Source organism: Agrilus planipennis, unplaced genomic scaffold, assembly GCF_000699045.2.
Source record: "Agrilus planipennis isolate EAB-ADULT unplaced genomic scaffold, Apla_2.0 scaffold101, whole genome shotgun sequence".
NCBI lineage: Eukaryota > Metazoa > Arthropoda > Insecta > Coleoptera > Buprestidae > Agrilus > Agrilus planipennis.
The window spans coordinates 903,074-909,924 of NW_020438899.1; the positions used below are offsets into that span (position 1 = coordinate 903,074).

The following is a 6,851-nucleotide window of genomic DNA, read 5'->3' on the forward strand; positions in this document are numbered from 1 at the left end:
TGAGGAGCTTGACGAATCAGTCTATAGAGATGGCATTAATAGACTGGAACACCGCTATGAGAAATGTATCAGCCTTGGAGGAGATTATGTTGAGAAATAAAAAAAAAAAATTTTTAAAAACCTTGTTTTTCTTGGTCAGGCCGGAAACTTATCAATCCACCCTCGTACATAACTTAACCGTCGTAAATACTTTATTCAACCATCACGTCAGGAGGTGCTGTACGTGGAAGATGCCAGGCGATTTAGAGAGATATCAGTTAGATTACATACTCGTCAGGCAAAGATTTAAAAATCAAGGACTGTACGAGTTATCCAGGAGCAGATACAGATAGCGATCATAACTTAGTAGTTATGGAGACGAATCTTTAATTGAAAATTGTGAAAAAGAGGGAAGGTAACAAAACAAAAGTAGGAAACCCTGGATAACAAATGAGATTTTAGGATTAATAGAAGAAAGGCAGAAATACAAAAACAGAACAGACGAAGAAAGATATAAAGCTATATAAGTGGGAGATAATTAGGATTGATAGGATGTGTAAAGAAGTAAAAGAAAAGTTTGAAGTAGGTAAAACCGATGAGGCTTATAATATAATTAAAAGGAATTTTAGAGATGTAGCATACAGTAGTAATAATATAAGAAACGAGGCAGGAGTCATTTTGATAGAAAATGAGGAAAAGGCAAATAGATGGAAAGAATATTTAGAGGACTTATATGCAGGCTATGAGTTAGGAGAAGGAAGATAGTGTGGAGATAGATGAGCTAGGTTAACCATAAGAAGAGAAGATTTCGATGTAGTATTAAAAAACTGAAAGATTAATAAGACGCCAGGTGTCGATGGGATAAGAGGTTAGATATCGTATGATTAAGCTAATTAGTAACATTTACGAGACGGGGAAAGTTCCAGAGTATTATAAACGGAACGTTACCATACCTAAAAAGAGAGGCGCAGATAGATGCGAGATATTTAGAACAATTAGCTTAACTTCCCATGCGTTAAAAACCTTAACTAGAATTGTACAGAGGAGAATGGAAAAAAGGGCGGAAGAACAATTAGGGGAAGATAAATTTGGGTTTAGAATAAATAGAGGAACGCGGGAGGTCATTCTAGCTTTACGGATAACATGTAGGACAAGGACAAGAAGGATGCTACTCCCACTTGTGTCAATTGCAAAGGGAACCACCGCGCCACCTACCACGGCTGTCCCAAGGTTCCCAAAAAGACCTCCCCTTCACCCCCCAAGAAAACTGTCACTCCCGTTGCTGCCCAAGGCACAAAAACTACCGCCCATCCTTCGGCTACCACTTTGGTAGCACCCCAAATGTCCTACGCCAAGGCAGTAAGAACCCCCCGCCCAAAAACGCAACACGAGCACTCCACCAGCTGTAGTTGCAATCCCAAGTTTGGAACAAGGACTTCAAATCATTGTTCAAACCATGGTCGCCAGCATTGTCGCCGCCTTACAACAAACCACCAATGTCTAACACCGCCCAGTCAGACAACCTTCGTATAGTTACCTGGAATGCCCAAAGCATTAGAGGTAAATTGACTGAACTCGAACACTTCCTCGAGGATAAGTCAATCGGTGTTGCTTGCATCACCGAAACTCACCTGTCCGAAAAAATCAAACTTTTCGTCCCGAACTTCTCTTCCTACAGAAGTGACCGTCAAAACCGCAGTGCCGGCGGTGTCGCCATACTAGTTAGGAATTCACTAAAACACAGGCCTATCTCTTTGGCCACAAACTCTTTAGAAACAGTAGGCATCGAAGTTTCACTAACTTCCGGCCCTCTTAGGATTATTTCTCTCTACTCCCCCGCTTCGGACAGAAACCTTTCTGAACTCCCCCTTCTACTCCCCTCAGGCGCTCCGACCATCGTTGCACGCGACTTCAACGCTAAACACGTCTCTTGGGGCTGTCGACAAACAAATAATAAAGGCAACTCCCTTCTAGCCAAAATTCTTCAGTTCAACCTCACAGTTGAAGCACCATCTGATCCCACATTCCTCCCTACCCCCCACTATCAATCCCCTGACATTCTTGACATTTTCGTCACGAAAAATGCCACACTTTCCGCCGATCCTATCGTCTTAGACGCATTAAGGTTGGACCATCTCCCAGCCCTTATTGAAGTCGGCCGCCCAATCCTCAACCCCCCAAATCCAACCACGTCACTAGATTGGTTGCACCTTCGTTACACCCTGGAAACATCTTCATTCAAGTGCACTCCAATTCGCACAATAGCGGAACTTGACGAAGCTGTCAATCTCCTGTCGAACAAGATTACCAGCGCAGTCGAGCTCTCCACAACCTCCCGCCCAACGCCCACCAAAGACAGAACCCTCCCAGCAGACATCCTTGACCTCCTTAAGAGGAAAAACAAGGCCCGACGTCTGTGGAATAAATACCGCGTCCCCGCCCAACGTGCAGAGGTAAACGCCCTTCAACGAGAACTAAAAACTCGTCTCACCGAATTCCGCAGCGCATGCTTCGACGACTATATCGCTCAGGCAGAAAAACACCCACGAAGCACCTGGAAAGTGATCCGTTCCCTTCGTAACAGAGCTCCCCATCTTCCGCCTCTTAAACAGAACGGCTCACCTATTCCTCAGACAAAGAAAAAGCTGCAATCTTCGCAGACTCTTTGTGTCTCCAGTGCTCGTCACTACCAAGCCCAGTGGATCTTGCCGACTTTCACGAGCGTACCAAAGCCGTCTCCCAGAACTTCGTTCCCCTGAATTCCGACTTCAAACACACGTCCCCACGAGAAATCCTTCTCATCTAAAAAAGAGAAAAGCCCCTGGCGCTGACGGAATTGGTAACGGAGTCCTTAAAGTCCTGCCACCAAAGCACATAACCGCACTGTGCAACATTACAAACGCCATCATGCGGCTCCACCACTTTCCTTTGGTCTGGAAAGAAACCACTGTCATCTGTCTCCCCAAAAAAGGGAAGCCGCTTAGCTCTCCCTCAAGCTACAGGCCCATCAGCCTGCTCAGTTCGCTGAGCAAAGTAGTAGAATCCGTCCTTCTCGTTCGGCTCTTAGACCACGTGGAGCAAAACAACCTTCTCCCTGATTTTCAACACGGTTTCCGCAGGCAACACGGCACCGGACACCAACTTCTTCGTGTAACTGAACACATCTCCGACAACCTCAACAAGCGGCGTCACACTTCCATGCTCCTTCTTGACGTCCAACAAGCCTTCGACCGAGTCTGGCACGAAGGTCTCATTTCCAAACTTATCGCCCTTAACATCCCACACTTTCTAGTTGGGGTTATCAGGTCCTTCCTCACAGACAGAAGCCTTCGGGTCCGCGTTGGCTCTGCTCTTTCTGCCAGTAAACCCGTCACAGCCGGTGTCCCACAAGGCTCCAAACTATCCCCTATTCTGTTTAACCTGTTTTGCGCGGACATCCCCTCCCACACTTCAATTCTGACTGCCCTGTACGCCGATGACATTGCTATCATAAACTCTTCAAGTACCATTCTCCAATGCACGGCAAGAATCAATAGGTTTCTCCCCCAGCTCCTAAACTGGTATCGGAAATGGAAACTTTCCATTAACGAGACCAAATCGGAAGCAATTTTCTTTTCCCGTAGGCTCCGAAAACCTCCCTCCATTATTGTCAACAACCGCCCAATCAAATGGAGCACCTCTGTCACGTACCTTGGCGTCGTTTTAGACAGATGCCTAAACTGGCGGCCCCACATTAAAGCGACACGCAACAAGGCTCTGGGTGCATTCATCGCACTTAAACCTTTCTTTCGAAACAACACCATCTCCCAACAGACCAAAATCCGTGCGTTTAACGCAATTATCAGGAGCATTTGCTCCTATGCCATTCCCGTCTGGGGCTGCGCCCTTCCCCATCGCCTAAAACCTTTACAAGGTACATACATGCGGATTCTTCGCTCCGCACTTAACTACCCGTGGTTCGTCAGAAACACCCAAATTCTGATTGAAACCGGACTACCTTCTCTCCCCGAGGCTGCAATCACATTCGCGGCAAATCTCCGGGCCTCAGTGTCAGGCCACCCAAACCCCACCATCTCGGCACTCTCCAACTTCGCACCGAAACCCAACGACCGTTTCCGAAGGCCCTGTCACCTTCTACAATGAGCCGCCCTCTTCCGCTAAAATCTATCTCCTAGTTTCGCTTTTTAGCGCGAGTGTCCACCCACCACCTCAGAGATGAACCACCTACTTCCGTTTCCACCCCAATACTCCCGTCCACCAACACTCTTAGCCGATTTCCCATCTCAACCCTACAGCCGAACTTATTTAGAAATATTACAGATTCAATCCGTTACTATTTTTACCATACAAACTAATTAAAAAAAAAAAGAAGAACTCTCTGTATTAATTTCAGATACGTAAGTGTTTTGAATGTAATTAGCTTTTTATTTTATCTTCAGTATTTATTCTTTATGCTTTTTGCCATTACTTGTCAATTGCTTTAATAAAAGGGGAAATTTTAGTAACTGTAATCTAACTGTAAGTACATAACTGGTAATAGCAGATAATTTCATTTTTTTGTATTAGTTGGATTTGACACTTGTACTCTCTAATGGTTGACGTTTTGTGATATATTCCAGTTTTTGATAATATTTACAGAAACATGTAATCTAAAATATTGATTGAAAGAATAATTGTTAATACTATTTATAGGTCTAAGTTTAAAAGTGTTTCAATGTATGTTCTATTCGTACTCATACACAAGAAATCGTCTATCTATCAGAAAATGACAAATAAGCAATTAATGCGTCCTTTTTTTGTTAAACAACCGTGAAGGACCTCAAAAAGACGATTGGAACAATATACACGGTGTAACGGAAATAAGTGCGGAGCCTTTGAAGGGTGTAAATTGGTGATGAGCAAATCAAAACTAAGACTAAGACTGTCTGTCTTGGAATTGGTCTCGGTCTTGATCTTGGTCTTACTCATTTAATCTGATACTCACTTTTTAAAAGTAATTCTTTTAAGCGCAAAGTTTTTTGTTATAAAAGGATTATTAAAGATATATAAATAACTCACCATTAATAAATTAACAAATAAAACATTTCATTTTCTGTCAATCGAAAAAATATAATAAATAAATTTTTCTTATATTTTTATTTTATTTTATTTATTTGTTTTCATTCCGGTAATAATTACATTAATTAACTACAATTTTTAACTATAGACCCGACTCGTTACTCAATCGATTTCATAAATCCACCGGAAGCAATAATTTTTCGTTTAGTCTTAAGTATTTGGTCTTGGTCTTACATATTCGGTCTCGGTTTCAGCCTTGGTCTTGCTAGTATAGATAGTCTTGGTTTTGGTTTTGCAAGAATGCATTTTCGCAAAACCAAAACCAATTTCCTGTCCTACACAATGTATAAAAATTGATGCTCGGTATGGAATTTTTATCATTTAAATACAATCAGCAAAAATCCAACATATGGTTCACACATGGTTGTTATTTAGTAGAATATTGTTTTTCGATGTATTGTGTTTGTTCAATTAGTTGTATGCGTGAGTAATTACAGTGATAACGTCCTGATAAATCGTTTATTACAGTACACTAATCAGTTTACGGATGTTCCCGGTTTATTCATAAATATTAGCATTAAAGCTTTATAACAGTAGATTCCATGCTCATTTATATACCTATTGAATAACAAACATTTGGTTTTATTACCTGAGGGTTTTGTTAATAATTAAAGTAATACACGTATGTGATTTATTAGAGCAAAAAAATATCGGATAAGTACGGGTTCTATATTGTACTTCTCGCGGCGTTACAGAACTAGTAAATACTACCACGTTATTAGTCACATAATTTGCAGCCTCCGATTATCGATTCGGGCGTCTAAACGTAAAAGAAAGTCAGGGTTTATCATCATTATTCAAAGGACATAGTGATGTAATTTGATTTTTCTTAGTAGGCTATTACATTATTCCTTTGATTGTTTATAAGCTATTAAAAAATCAAACAACTAAAGTAATAGCCTATTGACTGTAAGACAAAGCAAATTATATCAATCACTCTGTCTTGTAAGTAACACGGGTAAACCCTGACTAAACAGGTGGCGTTATCTCGGAGGCGGCAACTTATGTCAGAGCCGGGCAAACTTTAACTTCGCAGGAGCCGCTACATGAGGTTAGTTTAAGTCACTCCATACTCTTCAATGAGTACGAGAGAGTAAGCAGTAATGAATAATTTTGTTTTGTCTTTTTCTTCGCCCTTCCGCTCCCATATCAAGCCCCTTCATCCCGTAGACGAGCGAAACCACTCTCGCAACTTAAATAATACCACAGCCGTCTCTAATACAAGCCATGCTGAGAAATTTGGCAACAGCGCATTGCTTCGATGTGAGAGTCCTATTCTGCGAGTCTTAGTTGTTATTAATTCACGTAGTTACACATGATTTTTAGACATCCATTACGATAAAAATTAATTGAATTATTAAATAACTAACATTTGTTCATCACTGATAGTATGTGACGTTATTTAAAATACACTTCAACATGTAGGTATTAAGAATAAAATAGAAGACAAAAGATTAGGTGTAAACATTGTTAGGTACCTACATGAATTTCATCTCGATAATTGTAATTTTATTAAAGCAAATTTCCACACCACAATTGAAGTATTGCCAAGGCGCGTTAGCTTTTTTTGGGGTTCACCAATAGCCCTGCCATCCCATTAGAAAAAACTAATTACAATTTCTAATTTACGGATTTTTGCTGTCTTACAGTTAGCTGAATTTGAATTGGAGTGGCGGGACTCTTGCTTTCTATAATTTATAATTTTAACGTAATCATTAAGCAAAACATTAGCAAAAGAAGATAAAATTTGGAAG

At 41.1% G+C, this 6,851-nt stretch overlaps 1 protein-coding gene across 1 annotated transcript in view; it reads right to left on the bottom strand.

Annotated features, from left to right (window-relative positions):
* The window catches only part of LOC108735595 (transient receptor potential cation channel subfamily A member 1), a 124,085-nt gene that overhangs the window by 91,258 nt on the left and 25,976 nt on the right, over positions 1–6,851 (bottom strand). The gene's annotated exons all lie outside the window — the stretch shown is intronic.